The sequence below is a fragment of the Puma concolor genome, chromosome E2, assembly GCF_028749965.1.
Source record: "Puma concolor isolate L17-30 chromosome E2, mPumCon1.1.hap2, whole genome shotgun sequence".
Lineage (NCBI taxonomy): Eukaryota > Metazoa > Chordata > Mammalia > Carnivora > Felidae > Puma > Puma concolor.
This window is the reverse complement of record NC_141681.1, coordinates 10962354-10986644: the sequence shown is the minus strand read 5'-3', so window position 1 is coordinate 10986644 and position 24291 is coordinate 10962354. Positions and strand designations below refer to the sequence as shown.

At 44.6% G+C, this 24291-nt stretch overlaps 1 long non-coding RNA gene across 1 annotated transcript in view; it reads right to left on the bottom strand.

The window, feature by feature from the left end:
• Positions 1-7968: 7968 nt before the first annotated feature.
• LOC147573363 (uncharacterized) overlaps positions 7969-24291 on the bottom strand; it is a 124960-nt gene continuing 108637 nt past the window's right edge. The window contains exon 3 of the long non-coding RNA XR_015245129.1: positions 7969-10707. This is a non-coding gene — a long non-coding RNA (uncharacterized LOC147573363). The remainder of the gene's footprint in view (positions 10708-24291) is intronic.

The window sequence follows — 24291 nt, the reverse complement described above, 5'->3', positions numbered from 1 at the left end:
AAGAGCTGCAATTTATAATTCAATTTTGCATATGAAAGATACCATAGGATTAATTAATAATGTAGAATTAGGAAAATAGAGGCACCAGGCATCCACATATCTCAGAAAGTTCCACTGTAGCAGAGAGAGACCCCAGTTCGGTTGAGAAATGAATAATTGTGACAACAACAATGATGAAAGTTACCCTGCTAATTGATTGCTTACTTGGTAGTCGGCCAAGCACTAGGAACACTGAAAGAAAATAAGCATCAAAGTACTCTGCAAAATAGTTTCCTAAACTGGAAAATGAAAGTAAGACTGTCCGATGCACAAAGAAGTTAGGTAATTGCCAGCCGACATGATTTGGGTAAGTGGCAATGGTAGAAACACATGTGAGGCCCATGTCACCGTCCTTTACTAGGGAGCATGATGCGTTGGGTGGGGGTGGGGTACAACCCACCCCCAACCATGCAGCAGTAGCTTCAGGTTTCTAGGGAGTCTTGTGTGGGAAAAGAAAGCCGTACTCCTGGAGTCCACCAGAAGATGTCTGTGTAGCCATCCCTGAAGGCTTGCCTAGATCAGCCCTCAGCTGGAAATGGGCAGTGTTTGGAATTCAGACTTAACGCCAAAAAGGACCCTCGCGATTCACATGGGCTACCCTGTGTGCCAGAATAGTCACCCAGGAAAGTCACAGGCCCGACCCAACATGGCCCTCATATTTTTAAATTACAGGGGAAAGGAGTTGAGGGAAGCAAAAACCAAGGCATGCTGGACGGAGGAGGAAATTGAGAAGAATAAAAACTTCGAGAACAACAACCGAAGACAATGACTATCATACAGATGTAATATGAAAACAAACAATCCATTTAACAGATGCGAAGGGAGGGAATAGTGTGTGGAAAGGTAGCATGGGACATCAAAAATTGGTATGTATTAAATTTGTATAGCTATTTAACTCCTTTGACCCTTACAGAGATCGGTGATATAAATAGCAATTGATAAGCTCCAAGCTAGAGCCTAGACTACACTCTTTTTGAACTTTTTTTTAAAAAAATGTCTATTTATTTATTTTGAGGGTGGGGGGAGAGAGAAAGAGAGAGAGAGAGAGAGAGATTGGGGGATGGGCAGAGAGAGAATCCCAAACAGGCTCTGTGCTGTCAGCACAGAGCCCAACGCGGGGCTCGATCTCATGAACTGCAAGATCATGACCTGAGCCGAGACCAGGAGTTGGCTGCTTAACCAACTGAGCCACCCAGAGGCTCCTCTTTTTGAGCCTGTCAAACTCTGATCTTTATATAAGCCAAATGATGACGGAATTCACCCTGTCCCTTAAAATGTGAACACAATGGGCATGGTCCCCAGATCCCTTGTACTATTGGACCACCAGCAGTCTTGCCAGAATTTGAGGGATTGCCTAGACAGGTGCTTTCTCAACGTGTCTCCTGGCTCTCACCTAACTCTCAGTGTCACCAACTCTCACCTTGTCCACTCTCCTTTTTCTCTTGCCATCACACAAAGAGCACCGTGCCTTGTTTCACCCAAACCCCTCCAGAGAGGCAAACTAAAAGTTTGGGGACTCAAATACTTTCATTTTTTGTTGTGGGGCAATACTGTCTTAGTCCAGAGAAACAGAGCCAATAGGATCTTTGTAGAATAGAAGCATAGCTCTTAGGAGGGATTGGTTCATCCAATCATGGAGGCTGAGAAGTCCACGACGTGCCATCTGCAAGCTGGAGGCCAGTGCCGTGGTTGCCGTCCAAGCCTGAAGACACGAGAACCAGGGGAGCCCATTGGTATCGTTCTGGTCTGAATCCAAAGGCCCGAGAACCAGAGCGCTGAAGTCCAAGTGCAAGAGAAGGTAGACGTCCCAGCCCAAGCACAGAGAACGAATTCACCTTTCCTCTGACTTTTGGGGCTTTTGATTCTATTCAGGCCCTCAAAGGATGAGATGATACCCACAGGCCTTGATGGTGACCTTCGGTACTCAGACTGCCCATTCAAATGCTAATCTCTTCCAGAAACACCTTCACAGACACACCCAGAAATAATATTTTACGCGTCACCTGGGTATCCCTTAGCCTGGTCAAGCTGACACATAAAATTAACCATCACCAGTATACATAACACAAAATCTACCATTTTAACCATTTCAAAGTGTACAATTTGGTGGCATTAAGTGCATTCCCAACATCGTGCAACCATCACCACCATCAAATGGGTTTACGGCAGAGACTAAACTGATTTCAGGCGGTATCAGATATCCCCTTCTTACAAGTCATTTGGCCACCCACCATGTGGCTGGAGATCCGCATAAGCCCAAAGGCTCTCCCTTCCTCTCTTTTCCCCTTGCTTTTTATGCAGAAGAATCTAGCCTCCACCCCCTGTCCAGATCCAGGCCCGTCTTAGCGTATCAAATAAGTCACTGACGTGCTCTGCAGAAATAACAGGTTGTTCTTCCCTTTGTTCCCTTGTCAGTAGAGCAGAGCAACTAAGAGAAGCACTGGTGTTCGAGACCCCTTTGCGCCCACCCCATCTCCCTCCACAAGAGAAAAGAAGCTAAAAGAGTGATTTCCTCAGGCTATGGAGAGCATCATGTCCCTCAGAAGGCAGAAATATTAATCTTCAGTTTAGGTGTATTACAAAAAAGTGTTGTTGCTGTTGTTGTTATTAGAAATAAAACTGCTGGTTATTTTACCAGCAAAAATGGGTTTACTTGGGAATTGCATAGAAAGGCATCCCCAGACGACTAAGCCAAGCTATAGGAAAGTCCACAGCACAAAGCAGAGCACCGCTCTTTTATAGAGGAAAGAGGGGGTGGGGGAACGGCTGTTGTAAAAGAAAAGGCCATTGGAGTAAATTGGGAGTTTGAACTATGGTGGCTTTTCATTGGCTGCCCTGTACCTCTCTCTCATTGGCTGGGCTGTTGCCAGGGGAGGGGCAAAGCCTTTCTTCCTCCGGCTGGATGGTAGCCACCTGCAAGGACCCCTCCCCTCCTCCTGTTGGGTCTGCAATTGGGTGCTGGGCCGGGGAGCTCCCCCTGCCGGCCTCCTAGCCCCATTCTAAATGAGGTTTCCTTCTATTAATTTCCACATTGTCAATGTCTAAAATATAAAAGCTGGGATATATACTCTCAACCATGGAGATAAAAACCAAGCCAGAAATCCTCATGAGTTCAGACTGACCTAATGGGTCCATTTATAAAGGTCAATCCAATAGACCACAATTGGTAGGAACCTGTGCTCGGATTTCTCTACGGGAAGCGAACTATCCCCAAATCCTCCAAAATGGGTCAATGACGGCTCTGTGCTCTTCAAACAGTGTGTTATTCTGTCAGAGGACGTATAAAATTAAACCCCAAACTAAAATAAAGTGGAACAGCCTCCCTACTGGACTTTAAGCCTCTGAGATTTAGGGGCTGTGCTAATTCTGTCTTATCTGGTGGTTCTCGACTGGGGGCAATCCCTATACCAAAGGGACATTTGGCAGCGCCTGGGGACATTTTGGGGGACAAAAGCGGGATAGGGGTTGCTACTAGCATTTAGTGTGCAGAAGCCAAGGGCGTGGCCAGACACCATACGCTGCACAGAACAGAACCCCCCACAACAAAGAGTTATCCTGTCCCAATTGGCAACAGTGCTGAGGTTGAGAAGCCTTATCTTAAAGGATATTCATTTAGCAAATATCCACTAAGCGCTGTCTATGTATCACACCTTGTGTTAAGGGTTGGCACAGCCACGTGCTTTGTGCGAAGGGCTGGAACTACTTTTGTAATAATAATGATCAATAACCGATGAGCATTAAAGGGTGCGGGGTCCTATGCTAACTCCTCGCGCATACAATATTATCTTCTATAATCTGCACAATATCTCTGTAACATCACCATCTCAAACGACAGAGTGGAAGCCCAGAGAGGCTGAGTAAGATTCTTTTTTTTTTTTTTTTTTTTAATGTTTATTTTTGAGAGAGAGACAGTGCATGAGCAGGAGAGGGGCGGAGAGAGAGAGGGAGACACAGAATCCAAAGCAGGCTCCAGGCTCTAAGCTGTCAGCGCAGAGCCTGACATGGGGCCCGAACCCACAAACCGTGAGACCGTGACCCCGGGCGAAGTCAGACGTTTAACCAACTGAGCCACCCAGGCGCCCCATGGCTGAGTAAGATTCTTAAGGCAACACAGTATCTGCGTTATGTTTCCTGATTCATAACAATTGCTCACAATTGCCTACCAGATAAAAAGCAATTGGGAATCATAGTATATACATCATAGGGCTGTTAGGCTATTTATGTTATTTCTTTTTTTTTTTTTTTTTGTATTTAATGACTCCACAAATAGAGTAGGCTTTTAGTTCTTAGGCTAGAACCTTAAGAATGAACTTTGCTGTGGTAGGTGGTTTTTAAAGATCCTAGATTGTCACGTGAGGTGGGAGACGAGAAGTCTTAAAGGGGTCACGAATGTAGGGGATCTCCAATACCAAATTATTCTCCAGGGATGATGAACCTTTGTTGAAGATCCTCTACAGGAGAATGAGTGTGTGTGTGTGTGTGTGTGTGTGTGTGTGTGTGTGTGTGTGTGCGCGCGCGCGCGTGCGTGTTGGGAGAGGGGAACCTAACAGATGGCAGAAAACAGAGAAAATTCTGGTAGATGATGTGGATAATGAGGGCGTGGACCAAGGGACAAAGGAAACGTCTCCATTGCTCAGAACCTCAATCTACCCCTTTCAGTAAAAGTTCCTGTTTCCTCACCCAGGTGAAGAATACCCTTGCCTTCGCATTTTACCGGGATCCTCTAAAAGGAGAAAATGTGAAAGAATCTCAGGGGTAATGTTTGTGTGTGTGTGGGGGGGGGGGGAATGGCAGGAGCCAGAAAGTCGGAGAAACCCATCAGTCTGAGATGCGGACTTCACGTCACTGCAAATGAAGGAGAGAGGGAATGATGCGTTGGATGGAAGTATCTTAGACTTCCGTGCCACATTAGGAAGGTTCTAGAAGCCCACTGCAGTGGCCTCAAGCCAGAGCCACCAGCAGAGGAGCTCCCCGTGTTTCCCAGCAGGAGGCCTGCCTTCGTATGGCTGCTGCACCCATTCATTGGCTGCACGCAGTCCACCGGAAGTGTGGCCATGGGGCACGGCAGCTGGGCCCTGGGTCACTAACCTGGTGTAGCTGAACGCTGGTGAGGCGTGCTCATGACCGTCCCACTCGGTACTTGCAAAGGTTTAACAAAGCAAGCACAAATCCTCTGCCTTCAACTCAACCGGACACGCATGTACTCAAATGAGTTGCCCTTGGGCCAACAGGGTGTCACTAGCCGGCCCTCCGAATTGCACTTGAGCATCACTGTGTGGAGCCAGTGAGCTCACCTGCTTGCAGGACAGGTGATAAATGCCCTTCCCTATGTACAGTTGATCTTCTGCCACTCTGCCCCACCTCCCCCCCAGAAAGTCCTATTATTTCGTTCTGTTTCTTATTAAAACCTGTATCTTAGCTTTGACGGGCCGGCCCTCCCGTTTCTTTCTGCAGCCACTAGGCCCAGGATAATAAGCTATAATAAAGACAGTAATCATGTGTAAACAATACCTCTCTGAGGTGAGCTCCCAGAGACGAAGGTGGCCCAGTTGTCATCCCCCTCCTGACGGCCTGGCCCATCCTCCCCACGGTGGCACCGAGGATGTGATGGGCGAGCCTGAGCGGCTGGACCCGGGCCAGCCAGCTTGGAGTCCTTTGGTGGGACCTGAAACACTAATCAAGCAGGGCAGATGGAGGTGAGGGGCTTTCAGGATCTTACCTGAGTGCTCCGTAGGTGGCCGCAGGGCACTTGACTCAGATCCAAGAGAGGCACCTGGCTTCAAGCTGGCGTGGAGCCAGTTTCAGAGGGTACGTTTGCTGTGAACGACGGTGTCTGGGCTCAATTCATGCTTTATTGTTGTGTGTCTCTTTATAGCTAATTCCTCAGTGAAAGATGTTTGAAACCTAAGCCTCCCTCCCCTCCCTCTGTGCTTTCGTTTCAGTTGCAGGCACTTGTCCCTGTTGAGAATCACGAGAGTCCTGCTAGTGAATAAAATCCCTGCTGGAAACTGAGTCCCCAAGCCATGCCAGGCACAGTTGTAGAAATATGGGAGCTTCTCCCAAGGCTGGAAACAACGTGGGAGGAGCAAAGCTGACCCTTTCCTGAAGCATCCAAGGCTATGCCTCGTGCAGTAAATGAAGAAGGAATGATTTCTCAAAAATGGAAGAAGTGTCTTCAAAAATGTATATGGTCTCGTACTGTGGTTCTGGAAGTCTGGTCTCACCAGGAAGCTCATTAGAAATGCCGAGTTTTGACACACCCACGCCTACTGAATCAGAAATGCTGGGGCCGGGAGCCAGCACGCTTTATAAGTTCTCCAGGTGATCGTGATCCTCACCAATGTTTGAGAATCCCTGCTTTAGAGACGGAGATTGTTTCTTGCCCAATAACTAGAACACAAGATAGTTTGTTTAATCATGTCGTAATCCCGTTGTGCCTCCTCATGATGTACTTATTCAAATATGTACCGAACCACTACGATGTTCTAGCTCTACGCTAGGCATAGGCGGGCATAAGGGTAAATACAGAGACGTGGTCCTTGTTCTCCTGAGCTTATCTTCTAGTAAAAAGAATGGATATTCATCAAACACACACACACATGCACACAGGTAACTGTACGGGCACCAATTATTTAAAGTGCTTTGAACAAAATTTACAGACCTGGGGCGCCTGGGTGGCGCAGTCGGTTAAGCGTCCGACTTCAGCCAGGTCACGATCTCAGGGTCCGTGAGTTCGAGCCCCGCGTCAGGCTCTGGGCTGATGGCTCAGAGCCTGGAGCCTGTTTCTGATTCTGTGTCTCCCTCTCTCTCTGCCCCTCCCCCATTCATGCTGTCTCTCTCTGTCCCAAAAAATAAATAAACGTTGAAAAAAAAATTTAAAAAAAAAAACAAACAAACAAAATTTACAGACCTAATCCAGTACGGGAAATTGAGAAATGCTTTGGCGAGGAAGAGAAATAAAGCTGAGAAATAAAGGCAGCATAGACAGTATGGTGGTAAACTCTGGAGAAGAGATGACTTTTCAGGCCATCAGCCATACGTCAAGGTCTTGCAAGAGGCTGAAGGTGGCTGGTTTAAGGACCTGATGGAGAATCAGGGTGGCCCAAGCTCAGAGATCAAAGGGCAAACAGTCACCAGACAGGTTGCGCAAAATAGCATTGGAACCGTGTTAGACTGTTGGTCTGTTACCAGATCCATGCCATCCACTGAAATATGTGAAGACAGGAATGGAGTGAAATCTGCTCTTTTTGGGGGGAAGAGCATTTGGAGCAATCCCACTCTGGCTGATGTGCAGAGAATGGATGGGAGAATGGATTAGGAAGTACAAGTGGAAGGGCAATGCAGCTGTCCAGGCCAGAGATGAGGTAGGGGGACCAGGGTGGTGGAAGTGGAGATCTAGAAACATGGAACGGGGAGGTGTCGGCAAGATCCACCACCAAGTCCTGAGGTGAGGGAGACAAAGGTGTCCAGAATGAGCGTGGTTTCCGGCTTGCATGGCAAGAGGAAATGAGGATCCGTTTCAAGGAAGCAGCATCTCTGAAAAGCATCAGATTTGGGACAGGGTGGGGGTGGGGGTGGGGGGTGAGACAAAAGAATTAAGTTTTTAAAATGTTGAGTCTTAACTGTCCTTGAGACTTACAGTTGTCAGCCTGGAGTCGGATCTGAGGGAAAAGATTTGGGTTGGAAATCTCAAAATGCGAGGTGACGCCCACATTGAGGTCTCAGGGTTGAAGCACACCAGTGAAAGAGTCTAGAGTGAGAAATAGGTCTCAGGATCCCTCCTAGAGTGACTCCACTATGTGGGACTCAACACCTGGCGCTCAGTAAAAGCTTGTATAATAACATGAGGGAGGAAGGAGGAGGAAAAAGGTAAAAAAAAAAAAAAAAAAAAAAGAACAGCAGAGCCTGCACCGGAATAAAGCTCTGGCTCTTCCATCAAAACAAGTTACTTGTTCCTTCCAAGCTGGTTAAATGTGAAGAGAAGTGTGTTCCTCCATCTGTGAAATGGGGGGAAAGCGGTCTGTGCCTCACACATATATTTTGAGGATTGTAACGACGTAATATTTTGCCCACCAAATGCTCAACAAACCTTAGTGATTGTTGCCCTGTGCAAGGCACAGGAATGACTCTTAATATTATTTACGGAATTATTGCATGAATAAATCCTTGACTAGATAATGTTCTCAATCTTTCTCATAGGATTATTTTTTTTTGAGGTCCAATTTGAGAAAAGCTGGAAGGGGGGTCCAAGGAAGGGAGCGTGTTTGAGTTTTGCCTTCCATCCAGTAAACTTGGGCATTCGCTTTAAGCCTCTATCTTTATTGGAAAAACTGGAAAAGACTGAGGCATGATTTCATCCTAGCAAAAAAAAAAATTTTTTTTTAAAGACAGATTAGACTATCTTTGTTATGTTGCTTTCTCTAAGGACATGTTACCTTATATTACACATATCGGGATGGATTAGGCCAATTACTTCATCCCACCTTTCTCACCATACATACTTATCATATTTTTTTATGTTTATTTTTGAAAGAGACAGACAGACAGACAGACAGAGCATGAGTGGGGTAGGGGCAGAGAGAAAGGAAAGAGAATTGGAAACAGGCTCCAGGCCCTGAGCTGTCAGCACCAAGCCCAATGCAGGGCTCGAACCCACAAACCGTGAGATCATGACCTGAGCTGCAGTTGGACGCCTAACCAACTTAGCCACCCAGGAACCCCTACACTTATCACTTTTAAAAATGTATATTACTAAAACACATGTATTACTTTGGAAGATCTCATTTCTTTCAGAGCTATAATCTGTAACACACTTTTACGATGAAATTAAAAGGCAATCTTCAGGAGTTGTAAGAGACTCCAAAATGGCGGGACAAAGGGGTGTGTTTCTAGAGGTGATCTGAGACAGGTTTTTTAAAAACCAAACAAAACAAAAATCCAGGGTTGAGACAGGAAGGCAAATGTATTAAATGATTAATGACATTATGACCTCTTTGGATAGAAATGAGTATATTCCTGGGGTCAACTGAAGGAATTTCACTTTCTCTTGGCTTAGCCTTCTGAGAACAGTGGAATAGTATGCCATGATGCCATGTCCTGAGATGTGACGTGAGGATTATTAACTCCAAACATGTCCCCAGCCAACAACCGCAAGTTGGCTCTACCTTGGAGGAAGTCTTGGAACCAGGAATATCTCCAGAAGTCTCATCAATTTCAAGGGGACAATCCTGATGAACGATATAACCTGGCAAGGACTCGAAAAGCTTCACTCCTGTGATTTCAGGCACCATCCCTCTGAAACACACTCCTCTTCACCTTTGAACTAAGCTGTCGTGGAATTCACAGCATCTTGGAAACTCGATGATAATGAGAAGAATCCCCAATAACTAGAATTTAGGGGGTACTTCCTGTGTGCTGAGAACCATCCTAAGCATTTACGTGCGTCGGCCATTGACTCCTCTCAATCCCACAGGGAAGGTACTGTTGTTCTCCCCACATTACAGAACAAGAAACGGAGGCACAAAGAGATCAAATAATTTACCCAAGGCCCCTTGACTAGTGAATGAAGGAGCTGGGATTAAGATAAAGGCTTATTGGGCTCTAGACTAAACTCCCAAGTTAAGAGGAACCAGGAAGCAGTATTGTATATGTCTCCCTCTCCCTCCCTCCAGCCAATAAATAATAACTTCCTCCTTGCTGAAAAAATTCAAGGAAGATTATATAGTCATATAGATAGATACAAAAATCGGGTACATTTGAAGGAAAATAAAGCAGGAGGTATCATGATCACCATTGTTAAGGAATACGGAAACGACATCAGCAGAAAAACTAAAAATGGTAGGAATTTTGGAAACTGAGTCCAGTAGCTTCTTTGCTGCCTCCTATTTGTTTTACCTTTTTTGTTTTTTTTCTTTTTGGCCAAATCTGTGTACCACCCGAACTATTCACTACCGTTTATGTAACTTGATTCCCTTCACAAACTTTACAACGGTTTTATCAAATGTGACTATATTAATTGTTTAAAACATCAAGTTGTATAAAAAAAAAATTGAATTCTCTACGCGCCCGCGCCCCCGCCCCCGAAGCTTCTGGAGTGCCCGCAAAGGAATGCACTCCCCACGTAGGAGACTCCTGTTAGAATCCAGGGGAAGGCAGGAGAGCAGACAAAAGAAAGCAAAACAATGGCCTGGAGACGTGGTGGCTCCAGACTTCTCATCTCCAACCTCTTTTTTCAACTTCCCAGAGGAATCCCCATAGGGCACGTCTCGGTTGCCTGGGAAACTCTGGTCTGCAGAACCTGACCACGTGTTATCCTGTGACATATGGAAGGGCCTGCTAGCCACACCAAGGACCTGCCATAGACACATTACCCGAAGCCTGGACATTTTGTGTACAATGAGCTCCGAATTTAAACTGCAAAACGTTACCCGGCAGGAAGAGAAGGTATCACGGAACAAAATGCCAAATGTTCTAAATGCGACCGTGGATTTAAGAATCTGTAACACTGCAGTCTCATGTATACGGGCAAAAAAAAAAAAAAAAAGCAGCAAAGCCCAAATATTTAGTTACAACAAAAGGAAACATCTCGTCAGTTCTGCTCCAGGGTCTTCTCTGTGGTCCAATTAATCAAATAAGAATGGATCCAAAACTGGTAGCCACTTGCCAAGCCTACAAAAAAAAAAAAAAAAAAAAAAAAAGTCTGATTCTGATTATTATATAAACAACTCCCAAAAAAGGAAGCGTTATGAGGAAAGACAAACATTTTCTTCCCCTGAATTGCAGCGTCTTGAATTCCTCCCATGAGTTGGTGGCAGGAAAAGACTGAACTAGCTAGAAATTGAGGTTGTACCAAATCATATTTTATTCCAAATAAGAGATATCAAAATGTCTAAGTGGCCTCTTAAACATGTAAGGGTTATTGCTCTGTCTTACGCTTTAAACAAGAGAATTACGACACATTCTTGGGTGATACGGGTTGGGTTATATATTTCTTTACAGGATCCTATAAATTAGTTTTCTCCTCAATGTGAAAGCTTCAAAGCAAACACTAATGAATTCAATTTTTATTTCACCATCTTTTTGAGGATTCTTTGTGCCATAAGCCAGAAGTCTGGGTTAAGCAACCACAAGGCCGCCTTCGTGGTGATAAGAATCAACAGACGTAGAGCAGAGTTCTAACCCTAATGGCCACTTACTATCAGGAGGAGAATTTTCCGTTTTTCCTCTCTGATCCCTACAGTCATCACAGGTAGAGGGTGACACTCCCATGACTGCTGAGCATATAAAGGAAGTCGTGAGGTGGGGCCTCTTTGTGGTTGGAGAGAAAAAGAAAATCCAGAAGGGTAACCCATCAAGTTCCCAAACAAGCTCTCCTCTGGGGAATGCGTAGGTGTGGGGATGTGTGTTGGGATGAGGCTTGATACATGGCATGATGGAGGAGTCCCAGTTTGAATTGTACATACTTCCAAGCCACGTGAATATGTTAAAAATGGACACGCCTCATGTATAAATGTCAATGATTAAACAAACATTGAAGAGTTAAACTAGCAAGAAGACCAACGGTGCCCATGGAAGGGGTTCTTGGTTCTTGATTTGTATCCTGAATCAAGTGATACCAACTGGAATCCAACATGTACGTCCTTCCCCACGACGGCTGACTGGATCCTGAGGTAAGAGGGCAGGTGGGTGGGGGAGGGGGCCTGGGAAAGACAGCACCTCAGATATTGTGGCCTGTCCCCGCCTCAAGTTGTCACACGGAGCAGCGTGATATCCTTGCTTGAAGCATTTAAGAACAGAAAAGAGAAAGAAAATGTTAAGTCTCTCTGTTTATCGTAACTATAATCAGTTGTATTACTATCAATCATTAACATTTATTAAGAGTTTGCTGTGACCTAGGAATGGTGCTTAGGATTTTTTTTATTTTATTTATTTATTTTGAGAGAGAGAATGAGCATGAGTTGGGGGGAGGAGCAGAGAGAGAGAGGAAGACGGACAGAATCCCAAGCAGGCTCCAAACCATCAGTGCGGAGCCTGACACGGGGCTCGAACTCACAGACCTCAGGATCATGACCTGAGCCAAAATCAAGAGTCGGACGCTTAACTGACTGAGCCACACAGGTGTCCCAAGGATTTCTTTTAGTGAAGTTTTTTTTTTTTTTTTTTTTCAACGTTTATTTATTTTTGGGACAGAGAGAGACAGAGCATGAACAGGGGAGGGGCAGAGAGAGAGGGAGACACAGAATCAGAAACAGGCTCCAGGCTCTGAGCCATCAGCCCAGAGCCTGATGCGGGGCTCGAACTCACAGACCGCGAGATCGTGACCTGGCTGAAGTCGGACGCTTAACCGACTGCGCCACCCAGGCGCCCCCCAAGGATTTCTTTTAAATGAATGTCTCATTCATTGTTCACACGAGTGTTTGAAGAAGGCATTGTTATTACCTCCGTTTGCAGGTGGGAAAAATGATAGTGGAAAGGTGAGGCCTATGGTCACTGGGCCAGTAAATTGCAGAGCTGGAAACTAAATTCCAGCAATCTGGAAAGATGCATGGGATTCAGGAACTCAAAAGTACCGAAGCAGAGAGGTTGGCAAATTGGTCCTTTCTCAGGACCAAGGGTTGAAGTTCTCGTGGGCTTGACTTATAGACTCATAGAATTTTTAGCGTTGGAAGGGATGGTCCAGGTCTTTGAGCTCAACCACTTTATCAGAAAGAGATTAAGGAATCCTTTCCACATGTCCATAGATGACCTTCTATTCTTTGCTTAAATAGCTCCAGTAAAAGGAAATTTAAGATTCATATGGACAGATCTTTGCACTGTTGGATAAAACTACTCACTAAACTCATAAAAACTCCTCATTAACTTAAGCAGAAGCTGGTTGCTCTAAGAAATTACACCAAATGCTTTAGTTCTTGTATCTGGAAACCCATATAATTAAGTCTCGTTCCTATTCTATATGCAAATGTTTGAAATATATGAGGACAATGCACGTGTTCTCAATAAAATTGGATGGCTTCCCTGGAGAAGAAAGTAGTATAGGTTTAGGCAACTTAAAGTTCTGGACTCAAATCTCACTTTGGCCCTTTGCTAGTTATTAATCTTTGGGCAACTTCATCAAATTCTGAGTCTTAATCTCAGAATCAATTGATGAAGACAGTGTCCAGGCCATAGGGCTCTTGAGGAGTAAAACAGAAAGTTCCCAGCATAGCACAGTACTAGGCACAGAATAAGAATCTAGCACCTGCTGGCTTTCTTTCCCCTTTCATTCTTTTGCTGACCTTCCTCTGATTTCTCTAAATCTTTTTTTAAAAATTTTTAAATGTTTTTTTTTTTGTTTGTTTTGAAGGAGAGAGAGAGCATAAACAGGGTAGGAGAAGTGAGAGAGGGAGACACAGGATCCAAAGTGGGCTCCAGGCTCTGAGCTGTCAGCACAGAGCCCGATGTGGGCTCAAACCCGCGAGCTGTGAGATCATGACCTGAGCCAAAGTCGGACGCTCAACTGACTGAGCCACCCAGGTGCCCCTAAATCTGTTTTTAACAAACCTCCTGAAATGTGAGGCTCCCAGCTACACACAATACTGTAGATGTGCCTGATACAAAGGAAGGTGGGCCTGTCAGACCCCATGCCATAAACACTGACTTTTTATTTTAATGTCCTTATCATTCCAAGGTCCTTATTTGCCTTAGAAATGGATGAAACAACAACAAAAAAAATCACACCTCTTTTCCCTGATCTCTAACCAAGTCCCACGTCTCTCATGGTAAGCGTACTAATTTTACCATTAGTCGGAAAAGTAAGACTTCCTTTTCTCCCTGTTGATTTCATTGTGTACTTGGGTCTGTCGTCTACACAATTAGCAATCCCTTCCCACGTTGTGGGAGCTGAAGATATGGTAAGCATACTTTCAACCCAAGTGGCTGATAAACAGTGATAAACAGGACAGACCCGGAGAGTGATCCCCATGTCACTCTGCGGCAGACCTCCCACAAAGTTGACAAGAAGTCATTAATCAAGCTCCTCAGTCATGTATGATTGTGTTCAGAAGCCCTATAATCTAGTTCCCATGTCATAACCCTGCATACACGACTATCAGGGAAACTTTATCAAATGCTTCTCTAAAGGCAGGATGCAATTGTCCCCCTGCTCCTCCAGCCTCAAGGTAAAGCCATCAACATCGTATGTGGAGTTATTCTGGCACAGAAATACAAACTGCATTCGTTTCAACACGCATTTGTAAATGCTCATCAATTTAATAATCGGCACCAGCCTCTTTAGACAAGATTGCTTCTCTTTAAAAAGGTTAAGTCACTTCTTTGGTTTTCAGAAGTGATTTAACTTGTCTCCATTTTAGAACATTTGGGTATTTCTAATCTAACGGCACCCTCCCGATTCTCTAATAAAATTCAATATTTAGAGGAAATGACGCTAATGAATCTTCAGACCGCAGAATTGTTTTTGCAAGCCCCAAAGGAAGATATCTGCTTTTATGCGTGTGAGCACTATCTCCTTTCCGAGCTAGGAAAGTTTCCGCTTTTCGAAAATTTATTTGATCTTTTCTTTGTTATTAGAAGACAGAGTGATGGAGTTTCATTTCGGACCAGCAAGAGAAGAATGGACGTCACATGAACAATACCTTATTTATTTGTTTATTTTATCAAACAAATCTGAGCGCGCCTTCCTTCTGTCGATTCTAGTTTATTTACCTTTTGAAATGAGAAAATTGGTGTACAAAGCTTTAGGAAAAATCTTTACCTAGCCACAAGTTTCTTGCACTTCAGCTCAATAACTAAAAGAAACCAGTTTTTCTCAGGTTTTACCTATTTGCAATCACTGATATGCTTTTACATTCCCACTTTAAAACCAGTATCAACATACACCCTCGTTTGTGCTGTACCAGTGGTAACGTTTAAGCAAAGAGTGATGTATCAGCTGCACAGACGATCCTGTAGATCTCAAAACATTGAGAGTCCAACAACTATGTAACTTTCGCAACTTTTGTAAATGTGAAAAAAAAAAATCTTGTCTAGACAGATGGTCCCTGACTTTACAACGAGTCAGCATATGATTTTTTTTTTTTTTTTTTTTTTTTTTTTTTTTTTTTTTTTTACTTTACGGTGGTGTGAAAGTGATAGGCATTCAGGAGAAACTGTACTTTGAATTTTGAATTTGGATCACGTTCCCAGGCCAGGAACCTGTGGTCTGATGCTGCTCACGACACTGGACGGCAGCCTCAGCCCCCCATCGGCCAGGCAACCATGAGTGTGAACAACCAAAACACTGACAACCATCTGCACCCATAAAGCCATTTTGGGCGAGATGATTTTGCCCAACTGTAGGCTAACGCAAGTGTTCTGAGCCCATTCAAGATAGGCTAGGCTAAGCCATGAGGTTCAGTGGGTTAAATGTATTAAATGCACCTTCAACTTACGATATTTCCAGTGCAGGCTTTATCAGGATATAACCTCATTGTAACTGGAGAAAGATTTGTACTAGTAAAGAATTGCCTTTTAGCTATTGGAATTATTTCTTTGATATTAACTCCCATGAGACAGAAAATTGAGTCATAATGAATATTTTTGTTCCTCTTCATGGATATTACCATTTGGGCTTCTAATAATTTACAGGGCTACCACTCATGCACAAATATGTTGTTTAAAACTGCAACTTCATTATATGTACTGTTGATTTTTCAAGAATTCTGTTCTAGTAGAGAGTCTTCTCTTTGGTATTGTCCCATCAAGCCTTCCATTTGGGGCTGTGGGTATTTGGACAGTCTACAAATCATGATATCGATAGGATTTCCCCAGTGGTAAACTAAAAAGAAATGTGCTTGACTTGGTTTTATCCCTCTCCTTTGGAAAGAGTGCAATTAGATTTTTCTTACGTGACAGCATTGCATCATCTTTTTTTCTAGAATATCCACCAGCGCTGGCCCCTCTAATGTTAACGTTATTACAGCTATGCAGAAACCAACAATGGCAGCTCTCAACCTGGCAAAAGTACGTGCAAACCGTTTTCAAAATTCACTGAATTGGTCTTCCCTAACAAAATTATTGAGAATACATTTCTTGCAGGCACGCTAGGTGCCGTGATACAGGCAAAGGGGAGTCAAACATGACGCTTATATTCAGAAACATGCAATTGAGGAAGGATAAGAAAGAAAGAAAAGAAAGCACAGATATTGGGGGCAGAATATGCAAAATGCCCTGCATGTATGAGATGCTATGAGCAAAGGTTGGAGAAATGAATTTGGGATTTAAAATTTCCTGCTTGGGGCAGAAAGGGGAGCTGGAGCTCCTGGTGATGAACACTTATCAGAACCCAAAGGAAACGTTTTCTCTTCTGCTTAAGTTAGAAAACAGGGCCAAACAAGGCTGATTCCTAGGGAATCAGACCGAAACTCTTCTCCCTAGAGAAGGGTCTTCTCCGATAGTGTGTTTTCTAAAGCAGAGATTGTGCTCAGCGACGCAACTCTTTGGGGTCTGTGCTGTGGGAGAATGCAGTGTTTGGGGCATGTTTCTTTTGGGTGGTGCTTTCCCAAGGAGGAGAGTTTGGTCTGGGGTCCAAAAGGACTCTGAGAACGGGGCTGGTTCACAAGCCTGTACAAGTGGGATGTGACTTGTACACCGAGCCACCACTGTGTTTTGTGAGCCGACACTAGGGTCCATGAAAGACAACTTGTTTTTTCGATGTTTCTCAGGCGAGTCCACCCAAGACCAAGCATCTGAATCTTCTTGTTGGCCCTGGAAGGCCAGAAATCCCACCGTGGCCAGCCCCAGGTCTGGAGAATGGAATGTAAGCACCGCATGCCTCCCCAGGACAGCTATTCTGGGTGTCTGCCATCGTACCCAGCAAGAAAGGTTGTTTATTGATCTTGCATAATTCTGGGAACCTGCATTCTAGGGAGCTTGTCAATATACTGATCAAATTAATATGTCCTTTGATTACCCCCTCATGGCTGCCAAAGAATCCACAAATTTGATAGATAGATAGATAGATAAATCACATCCCCCCCAACCCTTTACCTTTTCTCCCACTAGAGATAAGATACTGAGTCATTCAATTTGGCTAGTTAACCTTGATGTGCATAACCCAATTTGCGTCCAAAGGACCTTGAGAGACCTGGGTGCCAATCTTGTCTCTGCCAAGTGCACTGGCTTTAAGTGGGTCGTTTCCCACTTGAACTTTCTCCCAGATCTTTAAATAACTGGTCCTTTCTAATCAGTCAGGTGCCAGCTGAAATATCAAGTCCTCAGGGAGGGCTTCCCTGATCACTGGATTGATCTCTTCCCTACTCACTATTCCATCTATTCTATTCTGGCGTTTCATTTTCTACATTTTAAGTTTATTCCATTTTTTCACCATAGAACTTGTTCCTATCAAATATTACCTCATTTATTTGTTTATTTCCTGTCTCCTTTAACAAGAAATTAAGCTTCATGTGGGCAGGAGCATTTTCTGTCCTACTTATCTAGTGCCTGGCACATTGTTGGCCATAGGGTAAGCAGTCAGTGAATATTTATGGAAGACAAAATTAAATGAATGGGATCTGGCAATGGTTATTGGATATGACACTGTTATGGGATGAACTGTGTCTCCCTGAAATCATATGTTAATGCCCTAACCCTAGGAGCTCAAAATGTGACTATATTTGGAGATAACACCTTCAAAAAGATAATTAGGGGCACCAGAGTGGCTCAGTCGGTTGGACATCTGGCTTCGGCTTAGGTCATGATATCACGGCTTGTGGGTTCAAGCCCTGTGTCGGGCTCTGTGTCGACAGCTCAGAGCCTAGAGCTTGCTTCGGATTCTGTCTGTCTGTCTCTCTCTCTCTGCCCCTCCCCTACTCATGCTCTGTTTCTCTCTGTCTCTCAAAAATAAATAAACATTAAAAAAAAGTTTAAAAGATAATTAAAGCTCAATGAGGTCATACAGGTGAGCCCCAATTCAGTATGGCCGGTGTCCTTATAAGAAGAAGAAATTTGGACACATGAAGGTACACCAGGAATGAGAAGACACCATGGGAAGGGGCAGCAAGATTGAGGTCATCTGTAAGCCAAAGACAGAGGTCTCAGAGGAAACCAAAGTAATTCTGATATGGTGAAAGGAAAAAAAAAAAAAAAAACAGAGTATTTTGTGACGGCAGTCCTCAGACACTGGATTCGGCAAAGCCAAAAACTTGGTGCAACCAAAGACATCATCAGGACAGTAAAAAAGATAACCCTACAAAATGGGGAGAAACATTTGCATATCATGCAATAAAGGTTTAATATCCAGAACATATTTTTAAAAACTCCTACCACTTGACACCAAAAAAGACTAACAACTCGATTTTTAAAATGGGCAAAATCCTTGGACAGACATTTCTCTAACCAAGACACACGGATGGCCAACCAGCGCATAGGTAGACAACCCACGTAGTTGTCAGGAAAATACAATTCAAAACCACAGTGAGATATCGCTTCATATCCATTACGAGGGCTAGAGTCAAAAACCTGGAAAAATAACAAGTGTTGGGGAGGGTGTAGAGAAATGGGAACACGCATACCTTGCAGACAGGAAGGGAAATGGTGTAGCCACCACGGGAAGCAGTATGTACGTTCCTCAAAAAGCTAAAGAGAACCAAGGTCCAGCAATTCCACTACTCGGGATATGCTGAAAAGACTTGGAAACAGATTCAGATGCTTATATGCACAATGTTCCCTGCAGCATTACTCACAATAGCCAAAGGTGACAACAATACAAGATCCATGAACAGACTCGTGGGTCAATGGAAGTCGTCTATCCACACAAGGGAATATCGTGCGGCCATAGGAAGGAGCGGAGTACTGACGCATGCTACAATGTGGATAAATCTGGAAACATCACACCAAGTGAAATAAGGCAGACACAAAAGGACACATATTGTATGATCTGCTTCTATGGAATATCTAGGATAGGCAACTTCAAAGAGATGGAAAGCAGACCTGGAGATCATCAGGGGTTAGGGAAGGGAGAATGGGGAGTTACTGCTTAAGGGTCTCAGGGTCCCTGTTTGGGCTGACAAAAAAGTTTTAGAAATAGATTGTGGCCATGGTAGCTCAGCACTGTGAATTGTAGTTAATGCCACTGAATTGTACCCTTGAAAATGGTTAAAATGGCAAATGTTACATTTACCACAGAGAGGAATATACTGAATAAATGATTTATGACACCACTGTTGATCTTCTTCTAGATTAGATTTCTACTGTCAATAATTGATATAACTGATGCTGTATCTAAGAAGCTTTTTTATGGGGGCGGGGGTGCACCTGGCTGGCTCAGTCAGTTAAACATCCAACTTCAGCTCATCATCTCACGGTTCATGAGTTCGAGCCCCTCGTCGGGCTCTGTGCTGACAGCTGAGAGCCTGGAGCCGGCTTCAGATTCTGTGTCTCCCTCTCTCTCTCTCTCTCTCTTTCTTCCCCCCACTTGTACTCTGTCTCTCTCTGTCTCAAAAATAAACATTAAAATTTTTTTTTAAAGAAGCTAAAAAAAAAAGCTTTTCTTTCCACTTGGATTTTATTTCTAATATGAGTTTGGAGGTATATCATTATGATTTTGTAAGTTGGGGGCTTCTGACCCTGCATATATTTTCCCTTGAAAGCAAGCTTCAAAACTGTCTTTGGGGAGCCTTCTCTAAAGCCACAGACGACCTTCAGCTCCCAGTGCAAGCCTCCATTACAACCTGCTTTTTCTCCATAATGCCCATTATCACCGGTATCCCTGTTACAGGGTGTGGCACAGAGTAGGCACTCAATAAAATCCTATTAACAGGTGAAAGCAGTAAATGTAGCCAGAGCACCCTAACTCTTCCAGGGCAATTTAACTTCATACATAACCTCAAACTCCCTTGTCAATGCGGCAACTTAGAGTATGCTTTTTTTTCGATCTTTGGTAGGCATTTTCCAACAAACATATATTTTAACCTCCAAATCTTCAAAGTAGCACGCATTTCTTCTTTGAGTTGCTATGGGTAAGAAAAAGCCCCGGGGTAACGTATTCACAGTTCCTTTAAGGAACCTTAGGGAACTCTTTTGCTGCAATTATATCTAGTCTTAGTAGTGTGTGTGTGTGTGTGTGTGTGTGTGTGTGTGTGTGTGTGTATTTAAGTCTCTACCTTTACATTTCACTGCTGTGCTAGTATTTTGACTCACGTGGAACTTTGTGTGGACAGGAACAGCCTGACTTCAGGAGCCATGTCCAAATATAAACTTCACCAGTTCTCAAGAAGCTTGACTTTTTAACAGGGTTGGAGGGGTGGGGGCTGGACAACGCCTGGTGCTTTCTGCTGACGCTTCTATTCTGTCACTCTCCAGTCAGTACTGGACAGGGCCAGCGTGGTTTAAAAATAGTTTATTTTTATTGAAGGCCCGTATAAAGCTTGCACCAAAGCAAGCAGTGATTAAAGCACAGGGTCCTGCCCTATTTCAAGGAAAACTCTTTAAGAGCCAGGACTGATTTCAGCCTACCAAGGATTCGACTGTTTCCTCGGGCTTCTGGTTAGGCATGAGAGAATCCACCTTCCCGATCGCCGGGAGCAGAAAATGCGAAGCAGGCATTTTCAGAAGTGCGTGAACAAAAACAACGACGAAATCTCCGGGGCTGAACATTATTGAAAAGGGACGCACTTTCTCACTTGCTGATTACATCAGGAGGAAGTGTTCTGGCTCAGAAGGAGGAGGTCTTTACTACTCCTCTATTAAAAAGAGAGATTAGCAAGCATTAAGGAGAGAAAGAGCCTGGGGGCTAGGATCTTTGGCTGGGCAACAGTATCTAATTAGAAGGTAATGGGGGGGGGGGGAATACAATGAAAAGAATGCAATGTTTTAAAATTCTTATAATGGCAAGTGATGGAAGAATTCCTTTTTAAGGATTTCTATTTGAAAAAAAAAAAACACAAAAAACGTGAGTTGGCTTAAAGACAAATATTAAGGAAGTGTGAGGGCACAGGGTACCCTGAATAGGTGCCGAGGGATTCTGATGTTTCTCTACAATCTACTTTTTGCCCCTTCGCTTGCAACCTGACGGTAGAGAATAAGCATGAGGAATTTTTAACCTCCTGAAAATTCCACATGCTATACAACAATGGTCTCTTGGATATTCCCTTCATTTTTAGAGTCATAGCTCGTTTTAATTAGATAACCTCTAAGGCTTCTTCAGGCTCTAACTGCTTACTCTTTAGATCAGACTCTTGGGGTGCAGAGAGGTAATGGAATTTGCCCAGATTCACAGGGCTGGGAAGTGACAGGGCCAACACGAGGACTCATGGCTCCCCGTTTGCCATCTGCCGAGCGAAGCTGCTCAAGTGGGCTTGGGGACAATAGTACCGTCTTCTCGGTTCCAAATGTACTTGCTTCCTGCAAACTCTAGCCTGTAGGTACTGGCCAAATGGGACAAGAGGAGCCTTAGCTTGCCAACTCCAAGGCAGAGACCATCTGGTGTGTGAGAAAGAAAGACATGTGATGATGACCTCAGGGATGGGAAGACACCAGCCCCAAAGCCACTGGAGACCCTGTAGTTCCGTTCTTCCAAAGAGCTTAATGATGGTCTCTTCCTTCCTATGACATGGGAGTCGAGCCTGTGTTTATTGTTCCCACAGCCCAGACCCAGGGTGGGCCTTTCTGTGATTTGCTTCCCAGCCCCACCCTGTCTAAATATGCCACCCCTACCGAGTTCTCTTCTGTCAGCCCAGGGGAACGTCTCCCAACCCTACTGCTGATAAAAGCCAAAAGCCATCGTAGAAAATGCCAGAGGTCTCCGTGTCATCCTGAGTATTTGATTTGGTCCCGCCGATAGTTGAAAGCCCACTTACTTTTTAACAGCAACAAAAAGAGTTTCAAAGGAAAATCGCTTCCCGGCCTCACTCGTCCGCACTGAGTGACATACATCCCCTTGACTTCGCAGATGGTGTATTCATTCAAAGACATAAAAATCGCGAAGTTTGTGCCGGCCCCGGTGGTTTTCCCTGGGACTTTTCTTTTTCTCACTTGTTTTGCCATCAGGGCAACTGGGAATTCTAGGACATCACGCGCTTTGGCGCCGTTGAAGGACAAGCACGCCGATTTCTTGGTTGAGCAGGAACTGCGTCTGAATTATGCTCGGACAACACCTAAGACGGGATAGAGCATCGTTCCAGGAACTTACGTTAAGGATATTCCCTCGTGCGCCAGAGTTCACTCTCAGCTCCCTGGACCAGCACTTGCGGAAATGGAGCAAACAGCAAATGAGGAGTCACTCGGGTCAAGAAGTGTGAGAACACAGCTTTACAAGATGGGAGCGATCCTGTCCCTCTGAGACACAGCTTCCATCAGCTCCTTCATCCTGCAGGATGAAGCATTTCGTCCCAGACGAAAATGCCTGATACAGAAGGAAAATTCGTCGTGTGCTGTCAGAGGCCGGTCAAAGGTCATCTCCCGGCATCACTGGGTAGTCAGGCAGAGGCTGCTGATGCACAGACACAAGGGCAAGACAGCACAGCCGTCAAGATCATGGCTGGTAGGTCAGGCTCCCTCCCTTTGAGAATCCCGCCTCCAACACTAACCAGGTCCAAACTCGAAGGACTCACACTCTTCAAGCCTCCGTTCCCTCATCTTCCAAAGGGAGACGATAGCAAGATCTTCCTCATCGGTTGTGCAAGAATGACACGAAACCCAGAATGTGCCCAGCACTAACTTTTTATTGCTTCAAAATGCATACGCCAATGATAATAAAAAATTGTTAGTAGCGGTTGTGCAGGGGGCAACCTTTGCTCACCCCAAGGTAAAGAAACAGGTCCCAGTCTCACTCTCCTGCCTGGTATATTTGAAATAGAAAGAGTAGAAGTTTCATCCCTGCCTCCCTACAGTTCAGGATCGTGTATTGGGTACATTGCTTCCCACGCCCCCCGTATTTACGAGGACTCATTTAGTGGTAACTAACAGAAACCCAACCCAAACAAATGTAAGTATAAAATAAGATATATCAGAGCAAGCAACTGGGAGATCCACACGCTGGCTTCGAACCCAATGGGATGTGAAGACTATGGATGACTAAACCCCGATGACCTCCTTTTTTCTGACATATTACCCTCTCCCCACCCCTCCACCTAGCCCCACTGTGTTCCATTCTTGCCTGTTTCTCTTATGTGTTGTCTTATTCTCCCCTACTGCACACAAGTTCTTTGCATGGTTTGGTAGATGGCTCCCAGATAGCTCTGACTCATGCCTTCCGATTCTGTAGGCCACAAGACAAAACTCCTTTTCTTTCAGTCCTGGATGGACAAAGTCCTGGGGGAGAACTTGGGAGTGACCCAGCCCGGGGCATGGAACTAAAGGCTGGGCCAGTTGCCACGGCTGGAGACACTGGGGTTCTGACGATTGGCTGAGTCTGCCTTACATGCCCAACCACGTCTCTGCCGACCCACACTGAATGCAGAGCAGCAGATCCACAGAAGAAAGGGGGTGTTGAAAGAAAATAGTAATTGCACACTTTCACTCAGAGTATGAAATTCTCTGTGTTGAAGAATTTATTCTCCCTAATTCTCACTGGGGGCACATGCCAGAATCTCAGGACAAGAAACGAAGCATATTAATTTTTCATCTTTATTTTCTCAATTTTATTGTTGTTAATAACCCAAGATGTGTATCCTCCCCAACCAAGGGTTCATTTGTTTGCTTGTTTTCAGCGTGGAAACCTGCTGAGCTAGAAGATCCTTTGCTATGAGAAAGAGAAAGGTGGCTGATAACCCGTGTGGTCCCTGTATCTGTACCACATGTTCCCGTTTCACCTCGAATGAATTCACACCCAAAAGAAACAGGAAACTGGTCTGCAGTTCTCCGAGTATTCTGTGGTCCTATTTGCAAGCCCTCTCTTCCCACTCTCCCTCCCACCCAAGAGCATCTCAAGTGAAGGGAATACACAGCACAGGAAAGAATATAAGCCACTATTTTTAAGAGACAAACTTGGGGGCCCCTGGGTGGCTCAGCCACCAAGCATCTGACTTCAGCTCAGGTCGCGATCTCACGGTTGGTGAGTTTGAGTCCCGCATCGGGTGAGCTCGAGCCCGGTTTTGGGTGAGCCCTGCTTCTCTCTCTTTCTCTCTCTCTCTCTGCCCCTCACTCACTTACTCCCTCTCCCTCTCTCTCTCAAAAAAGAGAGAGAGAGAGAGAGACTTGGGATGAAATCTGGGCTTTTCCACTTACACACTTACAAGTGTGAGCTTGGACAAGGTATGGTACCTGCCTGAACCCCACCTT